We start from the raw sequence: 13,183 nt of genomic DNA, 5'->3' as shown, positions 1-13,183 counted from the left end.
GTGTAAGTTCAGCACCTTTATGTGGTTGTCATTCAAATAGACAATTCAGCATAAGAAGTTCCCAGTCTTGGTGCTTCTCCAATAAAGGTCGTAGTTGTCCTAAATTATCTAATGGCACTTATTATTAATTTAACGCAATACATGTCATTAATTTATATGAAAAAAAAATATTTGTGACATTGGAATGACATTTGATTGTAATGATTGTTTTGTTTTTAACTCCATAAATATATATATATATAGAATATTTTATTTTTTACCAACGAATGTCTCAAATATGTTCACTTGCTTCGTATTCTATTACCCTAATATATGTTACTTAATGTGATTTATCTGGTGTTCTACATATACACAGATATTTTCACAGAGTCGTGATTTTCTCTTTCCTAGATGTTGCTCTGTATTATTTCCTGATCTCTCTTCTCTCAAACCTTCAACTTATATATTAGTTCTCTTTTTATTCCAATCATATCTGATGGCAGACATTGTCAGTGACGTCGTCCGATGGGTAAATCCCTAAGGATGTGAAACTACGTGATGTAATGAATCCTAGGTGGATGTTGATGACTCTCAATATGTCATCAATTATTAAGAGTTCTTGAGCATTAAAGTATCAATTACATTCATTTAATCCATATTTTTTATCATTCATATGCATTATTTTTCCAACTTACTAACCCCACTTGATTCTTTGAATCAAGTGGATTAGATCTCACGTATTTGATTAATGAGTTCAGATATGGATTAAGCATCCAAAGAAAAATGAAATTGATCAAGAGGAGCTGGCGAAAATCAAGAAGAAGAAAAAAAGCCCTAAAAGCTCAAAGAAGCCTGATTAAGAGAAACCTATAAATAGCCGCATAAGGGCTCATTCTAGGTTGTCCAGAATTTCTCTCCAAAGAGGCCAGGGCTTGGAGGAGAAGGGGTGCTGCAGACCCTCCAAGAGCTGTTGAGCATTGGAGTTGGGGAGAGAAGCAATCTGAGGAGTAACCAAAGCAAGAAGATCATCGCCGTGCCGGCAGGGACGTGACACAAGGTTGGTGTGATTGCTGGGTTTCAGAAATTGTATTCTCTTCCCCCTCAAGACAATCTAGGTTGGGCTGGAAGCTCTTGTCAATGATCTTCCAGCATTCTCCAACTGAACTTGTTCTGTGTTTAATCAGTCTGAAGTTTTGTTGTTCAGAAATCATCTTCTTTCACTTCTTCCTCGTTTGATTTCATCCATACCTTGACACGCCCTGCTCAATTGCTTCTCTGTGCAATCCCCTTCAAAGTCCCGCTCAGCTGGGAAGAGCACAGCCAAAGCTGTGCCCAGCTTAACCACGTCCTTCAGGGATTGAACGCAGCAGACAAACAGGTGCACCGCACCCGTTTGCTTTGTGTGCATAGAGAGCGCTGCACGGAGGAGTTCCTCGTGCAGCATCTGTGAGCCCCAGCACGTAGGAATCCTGCGCGTAAGGAACTCACGCACAGGGAAACCCGCGCGCAGGAAGAACCTGCGCGCAGACGCCCGCGCGCAGGCACTCCGCGCGCAGGCAACTGCTGCGCGCAGAGCCACGCCGCGAGCAAACACCTGCGCACAGGCCGCCGCCTGCGCACAAGGTGTTTGCTCCCTTGCCTCAAAGGGCGCAGGCACTCCGCGCGCAGGCAGCTGCTGTGCGCAGAGCCTCGCCGCGAGCAAACACCTGCGCACAGGCCGCTACCTGCGCGCAAGGTGTTTGCTCCCTTGCCTCAAAGGGCGGGGGTGAACCGTCAGCTAGAAATCCTCAGCTGACGGTTCTGCTCAGTTAAGTTTTACAAAAATTATTCTGTAGAGCTTAACTGAAGACAAATTAAACTGAATTTAGGACTCTGAATATAACTATACATTAAACTGGAAAGAGATTACTCTTGATTGCCTGCTCCCTGTGGATCGACACCCCACTTACCCTAAGGTTGTGAGGTTATAAATTTGTGTATAAGCTCTATCCTCACACAATTTAACTGATAATTAACCAGTAAAACACCCTAAATTTGAGCTTATTAGATGTACATGCAGGCCCGACTCGTGGGGTCTTGCCAAGCTCCGAGCTCCGGGGTGGGTGACCGATGACGTTGACGGTGACCTTATGACCCTTGTCGGAGCGACGACCGTGACTACGACATCAAACATGATAGTTCCGTTGGGGCTCGCACACAACGGACGGGCTCGACCCGTACCTAGGAATTCACTTGATGTGTCATTCTCGATCTTTAAACTCTCACCTAATCTAACCCAAGCGCAATGGAGTGCAGCCAAATATATACTGAAGATGGTAATATAATGGGGCAGCGAGGAGAACAACGTACCTCATCGGTGGTGTCATTCGTTGTCGGAGTCTTCGTTGGAGCGATGGCCGGTGCGAACATGTGCGGTGGAGTGTCGTAGACTAAGGTGTTGCCCGACATGCAATGGGACGACGACTCCGAAGCATGACGTAGAGGAAGACGAGGGCAAAGGGATGTTGGCGGGGCGGCTTGAGCGTACGGCATAGTGGCACAAACGGCTGAGCGGTGATTGACACAAACGACGACAGTTGGTAACACTGGGAGCGCGTGACACAAGCAGCGCAGGTGCAACAACAGCGGTGCGTGCGCAGCGGCACAAGGGCGACGCGGTGCAGATGGGCGTTGCTGGCATGGCGCAGTCACGAGTACAACAGCATGGGCAGACCGAAAATGGTGTGGCGACCCGACACGAGTACAAGCACATACTATAGTGGTGGCGGCGGCTTTAGGCAACGACACCGATAGGGACGGGCAGTGCGAGAGGTGGCGCGTTGAGCCATGAGTTGCAAGCGCCGAGCAATGTGATGTGTTGGAATCTCTCTCTCTCTTTCTTTAGTGGGTCCACTCTGGGGCCACATTCTCTTTCTTCTCTCATATCCTATATAAATATATGGGGGCGTCTTGTCAAGAACATGGAACCCTATTTTCCTAATTTATGCCGCTTTCTTTCTCTTTGATCACCCCACTTTCTACTTGGTATCAGAGCGTCGGGAGCAGTGATCCTTCCTGGCAATTTTTGATGGTGTCTTCACCTTATCGGCGGCCATCCTCGAAGGCGGCAAACTTCCAAGCGTCTTCATTAGGTGCCGATCTGCTAGCCGACTTCATCAAGCGCCGATCCTTCCTGGTGTCTTCATCCGGTGCCAATTTTCATCAGGCGGCCGCCCTTCTTGGCATTCTTCCCACTGATCTTCATCAAGTGCCCTCCAGGCCAGAGGTCAATCTTCATCTGGCGGCAGTCTCCCTCCAGCCAAATTCATTAGGCGCCATTTTTCCAGGCGTCTTCGTCGGGGCCTTCCATGCTAGTCACCGATCTTAATTAGGCGGCGGTCTCCCTTCAACACATCTCTCTCCGGTGGAGTTGTTATAGGCGGCATTCCTATCTCTATCACCTTTTATTGCAGACAAAGGGGAATCCTCCATCCAAATGGCTCCCCTTGGCCCAATTCTCCTGAGGCACTCGATCATGACAGCTCTCATGTGTCCATCATATACATTTTACGGAACAAATTATAGTTCGTGGTTGACTGCATTCTTGGAATTCTTGAATGTTCATCGACTTTGACATCACCTGACGGATCCTCCACCGATAAAGTCAGATCGGATCTATGCCGAGTGGAGTTACCTTGAATCGGCAATATGTATGTGGTTGTGTTTGAGCGTTGACAGCAAGATCATGCAACCTATCAGTCGAACTCACCCAGCTCGTGCTTTATGGCAGCAACTAGCGATGATGTACGCCAACAAGAGCAATTTCAGTAAGACCATTTGTCCATATGAGGATCTATTTGCATGCAAGCAGGGTTCTCATTCACTCTAGGACTATTATGGCATGATGGAGTCCATCATTACTGAGATAGCAGTGTATCAGCCTCTGTCTACTGATCCCGACACATTGGCTCCATACCGATATGAGCTTTGGGCTGGTGCATTCTTGAGTGGTCTGAAGCTCGAGCTCACCCATATGATACGCAGACAAGTTCTTGCTGGTTCTCGGGCGATGCCTATCGAGGAGATTTTTCCTGCAGCATTCCGGGTCATGATAGTGTGCCTACCTTGTCGCCTACACCTTCGGCCGATATCTCTGCCCTAGTTGCATCTAGTGGATTTGGAGGTCCCCGGAAGCCCTTGGGTAAGGAGCCTACCTTTGGAAAGCCACGGAATGCTTTTACTCCGTGCAAGTATTGTGGGAAGCTTACACATCCCTCAGAGAAGTGCTGGAAGGAATTTGGGAAACCACCATAGGTATTCGCCGCCTATGGGGGCAAATCCACACTGGGTGCATTGAGCACCTCAACTCCTTCTATGATGTCCACTATGTTCGCTGCTGCCTCATCTCCTGTAAGCTACCAGATCTTAGTCTCACATGTAGAGCTTGCATATCTCTAGGCTTCCGCGCATCCACTATGCACACTCTGCCGGGTGCATCAACTAGTATGGCCTCTCTCACCACCAGCCCAACTTTCTATGCTGGAGGAAGCTCCTCTACTCCAGGTATGTCCACCCTCTCAGCTTCTAATATGATTTGGATAATTGACTTAGGAGCTTCGGCTCATATGATGGGTACCTCCTCCATCTTAAAACCCTATTCCCCTGACACCTCACACCTTGAAGTCTACGTCGCTGATGGTCGATCGTGCCCTGTAAAGGGGCCAGAAACACTCACGCTACATCTTGTTTGGCCATCCACAATGTCCTTTATGTTCCCAATTTTCCCACGAACTTGCTCTCCATCAGTGCTATCACCAAAGCCCTCATTTGCAGTGTTTTCTTCTATCCTTGTCACTACATCTTCCAGGACCTTCGTACGGGGCCGAGGATTGGACTGGGCCATGAGAATGGGCGAGGAATCTGTGAGCTTATGCCTGCTTTGTCATCAGCTGGACTACTTGCCTTTTTCTTTCAACATCCCAATTTTCTTCCCAAAACTCTTTTTGTGGCATTGAATTACCATGGATTAATACGTGTTCCGTCAAATGTGAATTGTGTGAACTAAAGAAACATCATCGATCATCATATCCTGCACGCACCGGCATACCTTCCGTTCGACCTTTTGATCTTGTGCACTGCGACGTATGGGGCCCTGCACAACACACCTCACCTTCCGGGGGAGATACTACATTGTCTTTGTGGATGACTACACTAGATGTAGCTGGACGTACATTCTTCAGAGCCAAAAATAACTCCTAGACATAGTTCAACAATTTGTGATGGAGATCATTACACAATACGCTGTCACCTCGAAGGTACTTCATACGGATAATGCCCTAGAATTTTTACAACATTCTTTGGAGACCCTTTGTGCAGACAAAGGGATTATCCATCAGACGACTTGCCCCTACACCTCCCAACAGAATGTGGTGGCTGAGCGGAAACATCGACATCTCTTGGATATGGTGCGTACCATGTTGGTTCCTATGCATGTTCCCATGTATCTATGGTGAGATGCAGTCCTTACTACCACATTCTTGGTGAATCGCCTTCCATCTGCTGCCTTAAGTGGGGATGTTCCTATTCAGTGGCTTCATCCAAATGCAGACACATTCTCCTTACCTCCTCGAGTCTTTGGCTGCACTGCATTTGTTCAAGATCACACCCCTGGGTTATCCAAACTCGCTCCGCGTGCTCTCAAGGGTGTCTTCGTTGGTTATTCCAAGACTTAGAAAGGTTACCTTGTCTACTTTCCTTGTGCATGCCGCTACATCACATCTACCGAAGTTGCTTTCCACGAGGATGTTCCATATTTCACACCATCACCCCTAGTTCCCTCACTCGTCTCTGTAACTCCTTTTGACGCTGGAGGCCCTCTTCTCACTTCGCTTTCCTCGGCTTCCATTTCTGATTCCACAACCGCTTCCTCTTCTTTCACCATTCTAGCCGACTCTTCATCTGGTCCCGACTCTCCACCACTCTCCGCACCTTCTCCTGTTCCTCAGCCTGCCATCCCTACATCTCCTCCTCCACCCGTCGATCCATCCGTTGATCCTGCATCCCCCTCGCACCTCTATCATCCATACCTACCCCTCCTCCCTTGAACCTTGACCTTCCTATTGCCTTTTGAAAAGGCACACGTCGATGTACTCAACATCCTATTAGCCATCATATTTCCTCTACTCATCTCTCTCCATCCTATCAGACCTTCCCCCTTTCCGTCATCAATGGGTCAGTTCCAAAATTGTATTCTGAAGCTTTGTAGGCACCTGAGTAGAAGACGGCTATGGATGCAGAATATGCTGCATTTCTTCAGCAAGACACATGGCAGCTGGTGCCTCGTCCGTCCGACACCAACGTTGTCTCCTGTAAGTGGGTGTACTCCCTCAAGTATAATCCTAACGGTACTATTTCCTGGTACAAGGCACATCTCATTGCTCGAAGCTTCTCTCAGGCCTATGGTCTTGACTATACTGAGACTTTCTCTCTAGTGGCCCGTCTCAGCTCCATTCGCGTCCTCTTCTCGGTGGCACTCAATCAGCTTGACGTCTCCAATGCCTTCCTTTATGGAGACTTGGCGGAAGAAGTCTATATTGAGCAACCTCCTGGGTATGTTGCTATGGGGGAGTCTCCTATGGTATGTCTCTTGAACAAAGCAATTGATGGCTTGAAGCAAAGCCCTCGCGCATGGTTTCACAAGTTCTCCAAGTTGCTGTTTGCTTATGGCTTCGTCTCCACTTGTCTTCGATCCCATAGTTATGCGCAAGCGAGCTCCTCTGGGGTGCATTGTGCTAGCTATCTATGTTGATGATATTATTATCACTGGCAGTGACGAGGCCGAGATTGCTGCGACCAACGCTTATCTTTGTCAGCATTTTGTGACTCATGATCTCTCCTCACCACGGTATTTCCTTGGTCTTGAAATTGGTTATTGCCCCGACCACATGGTTTTATGTCAGCGGAAGTATGCTTTAAGTCTCTTGGAAGAAACGGGTATACTCGGATGTAAACCAGTAGCTTCTCTTATGGAGGCGAATGTCAATTGGTGGGATAAAGCAACAACATTGTTGGTGGACCCAGGCCAGTATCGCTGTCTGGTTGGTAAACTCCTTGATGTGAAACGACGACGGCCGGGATCGATCGGCGCGTTTCACGTCACAGGATTATGATGCGAATGTATGGGATGTAAGCCGAATGATGAGAAAATACGAATGAGCAGATAAGGACTTGACGGATAACGACGTCGGCCGTACTGGTCCACGAGAGAGGAGTGATCCTAAGATCAAACTCCCAATGACCCGTTGGAACTACTAGACGTCTACTAAGTGAGGGGCGTCTAACAGCCCTGGAGCGTTCGGCGTCCAAGTCGGATGACAGTCCGTCTATCACAAGAATCCCTACGCTCGACAAGGTGGCTAGTTCTATCCGATGGTGTTCGAGAATATCGCGGTAGCGGACGCGATAGGGGAAGACGAGACTGTCGAAGATAATAATACTGGAGTTTATGGAGGGGAGACAAGACTGACCTTTGTATCGCTTAGTCCAAGGCGTCCAATTCGTCGAGCGGATGCTTAGTGTCGGATCGTGCGGGCGAGTGTCGTTGACGAGGACGAAACCGGGTGTGGACGGTGCGGTCGTAACTACCAGTAGAGAGCTGAGTCCACGGGTGGCGTGTAGCAAGAGTCGGAGTAGAGGGCGCACAAGGCGCGCGCTTGGCTGGCGCACGGCGCAGCCGTGTGGGCGGGCAAGACAGCGAACCAAGTATCGTGGGAATAGTCGTGTGGGTGGGGCAGAAAACCAAGAAATTGGTTATGGCGTAGAGGGTGGGAGTCAAGAAATCAAGAAAGGTGAGGGCGATGGGAGGGCGATGGGAGGGCGATGGGAGGGCGATGGGAGGGCGATGGGAGGGCGATGGGAGGGCGATGGGAGGGCGAAGGGGAGGATGAAGGGGAATCAAGGAGATATGGTGAGATCAAGAAATCAAGAAATCATGAAATCAAGAAATCAAGAGGAAAGAAAGGTGGACGATCAAGAAAGGCAAGAGGAGGCGGTTGGGAATCAAGAAACGATGGGGAAAAGGAGGGTGGGCGATCAAGAAAGGCGAGAGGAGGCGGTTGGGAATCAAGAAACGATGGGGAAAGGAGGGTGGGCGATCAAGAAAGGCAAGAGGAGGCGGTTGGGAATCAAGAAACGAAGGGGAAAGGAGGGTGGGCGATCAAGAAAGGCAGGGGTAGGGGGAGGGCGATCAAGAAAGGCAAGAAGAGGTGGTTGGGTGATCAAGAAGGGCAGGGGAAGGGGAGAGGGGGATCAAGAAAGGGTAGGGGAAGCGATTGGGCGATCAAGAATTTCAAGAAAATGGAGGACGAGAATGGATGGCGTTCAAGAATCGGCGGGAAAGATCAATAAATGGGGTTAGATGATCAAGAAGCGAGGGTGAAGGGGTGGCGTCCAAGGAAATGTGGGCGAGATGGGCTGGATGAAGGAGAAGGGGGGGGAGGATGTGGTGGAAGATGGGCAAGGGGGGAATCAAGAACATGGCTGGCGTCGGGTTCTTGATGGTCGGGGCAATGCTCCCTTGACAGAGCGGATTCCCAGCTTGGTCGCGGCGTCGATGACGTTCAGGAACCTCCAAGAATTCCCAGAATGATCTCGACGGAGACTCTTCTCAGCCCTGAAGGACAGCGACTTCTTGAAAATCTTTAACCCGTGCCGGAGTGATCTCGATGGCACGCTTCAGCACGATCCTCCCGGAGTGATCTCGACGGAAGAAACGTGGGCTCTACCCACGAAGTGATCTCGACGTGGGTGGGGCTAGCCAAACCCCCTACACTAGAACTACAATAGGGGGAAGATCAATTGCAACTCAATTTTCAACAATGACTTCCAAATGTTCCTTGGGCATGCCATCCCCTTATATAGGGAGGATGGGTGCCAAGAGAACGTGGGAGAGGACGAACCGTTGCAAGACGTGGTTAGTCCTCTCCTTACAAATTCAAAATACAAATGAAAAAAGGAAATGAAAAACGAAGGACGGGGCCCAACACTGGCCCAATCCCTAAATCCAGAAATATAAGAAAAAACAAACATAAATGAAAATGCATACTTACCCGGAGTACTTAAACCCCGGGTGGCGAGCGTCGGCGCGAGCTGCTCGTCGTGGCTGTTGTCGTCTCGTCGTGTCATTCTCGAGATGGGTCTTCATCTTCGTGGTGTCGTCCTTGGGATGGTCCTCCATCACTCCTCTATTTGACTGTGACACACCTTGACATTGCATATGCAATGAGTCAGTTCATGCAAGCTCCTCATGTAGTACAACCTTGATGTTGTATATCGTGTTCCCGCCTACATAAAGCGAGCCCCAGAAAAGGCCTATTGTACCGGAGGCATGGCCATCTACATGTTGAGGCTTATTCTGATGCAGGATATGCGAGCGATAAGGAAGATCACAAGTCTCATGGTGGCTACGCTACTTATGTTGGGGCAATCTGGTCACATGGAGATCACAGAAACAATCTATGATTTCCCGTTCCACTACCGAGTTAGAGTACATGGCCATGGTGGACATGACATTAAAACTGCTCTGGTTGAGATCCCTTCTCACTGAACTCGGTTTTCCGCCTCCCTTGCCTATGAAGATGTATTGTGATAATGAAGCCGCCACCTTCATCACCAGCAATGACACTTTTCACATGAGGACCAAGCATATCAAAATTGATTGCCACTTCATTCAACAATTCGTCATAGATGGTACTATCTGTACTCCTCATGTTTCTTCCGCACATCAACTCGCAGATATCCTTACGAAGGCACTGACAGGAATGACGTATGAGACTATTGGAGGCAAGCTGGGCATGTTTGATCTCCATGCTCCAGCTTGAGGGGGAGTGTTGGAATATATATATATATATATATATCTCATTCTTTAGTGGGTCCACTTTGGGCCCACATTCTCTTTCTTATCTCATATCCTATATAAATGTATGGGGACGTCTTGGCAAGAACATAGAACCCTATTTTTCTAATTTCTGCTGCTTTCTTTCTCTTTGATCACCCCACTTTCTACTTGATGCTCACTGTGTAACGCACAGTCAATGTGAGATTGAAGTCATTGGCACGCCGACGACGAGCTCGTTTGGCGGCCCAAATACATAGGCGGCAGCTGGACGGACCCTCAAGGGCGTTTCAACGAGCACTGGTGTGATGAGTGCGGGACGTGTGCTCAGCGAGACTGGTGTGGTCCATAGAGTGCTCCGGTCGGCAAAGGCCTGGCCGCGATGGTCGACACCCGACGGTGCAGTAGTCAATCCTCGGCGAGACATAGGGTCAATCGTTGAGGCAGCTAAGGGGTGCCGCGCAGTATCGGGCAGGCTACGAAGGCTTCTCGGCATGCAAATAATAGTCAACACGTCGTGAAACTGCACGCCTGCGTCATGACGGTGCACACATAGCCTTTCATGTCAACGTACATGGTGAAAATCGCGGGTGATGGCATGGTGCTCACGGGGCGTGAGGGGATGTCCGACCGAGTGTCGGTTGGCGATAGCGATCCGTAGAGGTGAATGGACTTGGCGGCGGCTGAAGCTGGAGGTACATCACTTCTCCCCTCTCCCACTCTCCTTCTTCCTCCTCTACCTCTTCTTCCTCGTTTCTCCTTTCTCTTCTTCTCAGTGAGACCAAGTGAACGAGAGCTCTTTCAAAATAAAACCCTGTTTGCCGACCTAGGGCACCCATCTCTCCCTTAAATAGGGGGTCAAGATGGGCCCCTTAGGGGGGTCCAATAAAGGAGGGGCGGGGTGGGGGAGAAGTCCATATACATAAGGAACCCTTTTAAACCCAAATACAACACTAAATAAACAAAAAGACAAGATGACACACGACAAGGAGACAAAAACAATATGGCACATGATGCTACGAACACGACTCAACGAACATGGACACGATGAAAACAAACACACAAGCACGGTAAAATGACGAATAGAATGAGCACATGTCAATGAAGATCAAATCGTCAAATGCATGGGCGTGCTTTTACCCGGGGCATTTGAACCCTGGCGTCTTCACCTTTGCCTCGGCGTGCCGGTTGGGCTGGAGGCGAACTGGCGGGGCAGTCAATGACGAAGACATCTCTGAAGGGATGGCCTGGTGTGCTCCATCAATATATCCCTTAAAGTTATGTTCTTTACCTTAAACATTTTCCTCAATTTCTCTCTCTTAGAACATTCTCTTGCACTATATTTCCACGTGATTTTATCTTCCATGCTCAAAGCATATGCATCATTCTCCATAATAGATGAGGAAAATATCTACCTTTGATTTAACAATGAGGGTTGACTCTCCCTCTTGTTTGAATAAAGTCTATTTTGTCTAGATCAGTATTCAATGTCAAAAAGGAAAGGAGAATAAGGGTTATACTGTCTAACTCTCACCTCATATCAATCTCTCTCCTTCTGATAACTTTTTGCTGTCTCATGTTTTTCATCACCTTATAAAGTTACCTTTGTCAAAAACTTCCATTTTATTATCTGCCTCATAAAATCAATTTCATAAAATTATCAAATCCCTTAATCAAATTTTATATTTGAATATTTTTCTATTTTACATTTTAAAACCCTTGATCTCTGTCATAACTCTATGATCTATAAATTTAACATTGTTATATTTCAAAATTATGGTATTCTACTCATCTTTACAGAATAATGATCCCAATCTTGGTCCCATATTCTTCAAATCGGGCTGGTCCTTGGTATAAATTGATATTGTCAGAGTAAAACCTTAGTCTCAATCCCTTTGAACAATTTTATGGTCAAAGTCATGAATTTTATATATCTTTGTGACAGCTAATCCCCATTATTATCTATCTTATTGACCCAACCTGATGTTAAATCTTGATGGCCTACCCTTTTGGTAAATGAACTTTATTTATGCTTTTGTCATGCTAAAGATGATTTTTTTTCTAGAAAAGGAGTAACAAGCTCTCATCTGCCTATTGTGCTCACTTTCTCTTTCCCTTAGTCTCTGTCTCTGTCTCTCTCTCTCTCTCTCTTCAATCTCCTTCTCATAGTCTTTGTCCGTCTTTACCTCATTCCCTTCCTCCTAAGTTTTCTCTCTTTTCATTTCTTCTTTATTCTATAGTGATATTTGACCTCCTCTCATCCAATATGAGATTCAACTAACATAATAAAGATGAATTAAATTGGACATTAGAAACCAAAATTTTTCAATAATCGTATTACCTTTCATGGAGTCAACTATGTGATTGTTTAACTTTTCGAGTGACTCATTTGAAGCTGCCTAAATTCTCTGCTTCTACACATATCCACGTGGTCATCATCTAATCGTAACTCCTCGCCTTGTAATCAAGAAAGGCCACCAAATATTTTTAATGATTATTGACCAAATGTTTTTAATCACCAAATATTATCAGCATTCTAGTCAGACACGGATGGAGGAATCTAAAGGAGAAGGGAGGAGGGGGCACAAGGAGAAAGTTACATGGGTTATTCTCACTTAGGACATAATGTCCTTTTATGCTTAAATGTAATTTTTGATAGAAATTCCTATGCTTTAAGGATGCTGCCTGTCCTCTGACATTCAATAAAACTTATGCATCTGACCTGTTAGCCCCATGTACTAGTATATTTATGGAATCCATTACCCAAATACTCAATTCTCATAAAATTTTAATAATCAATTATATAACTATAAATTTATTAATCACAGCCTGATTTAATCCAATCATTAGGTCATCGCCAACATGTGAGGTCACAAGCTACACCATTTTTTCAATAAGGTACAAAGGGTATAATCAACCCTTCATGTAATTTGTTAATCATTACTTAAAGTAAAACATAATACATGCAACAATCCTAAAATGACTTCGAGATGATTTATTGGTAGAACATGATTTGTCATCCTAGTCGGGACTAATGCATTGGGAAACCATAAAAATATTTATGATGTTTCCGCTGCCTTGGTCAAGGAATTCATTGCATATTCTCCTCAATCTGTCTCTTCTCATACCAAGGGCAGGTGATCCCATATTTAGCACAAAATTACCTTTATGGACTTGTTGCTGCATTAGAGTTTTAAAACTGTATGAGAGTCCCATGATTCAAAGTTCATAGATCACTATAAAACTGTACAGACCATTCATAATTTTTCCTTGGTGTCACAGGTCTTAGGGACCACTCTCAGAGTTCAGACATGAACTAAACAAGTTTTTGGT

The sequence above is a fragment of the Wolffia australiana genome, chromosome 4 (assembly GCF_029677425.1).
Source record: "Wolffia australiana isolate 7733 chromosome 4, ASM2967742v1".
Taxonomy (NCBI): Eukaryota; Viridiplantae; Streptophyta; class Magnoliopsida; order Alismatales; family Araceae; genus Wolffia; species Wolffia australiana.
Note: the sequence above shows the minus strand (reverse complement) of the source record.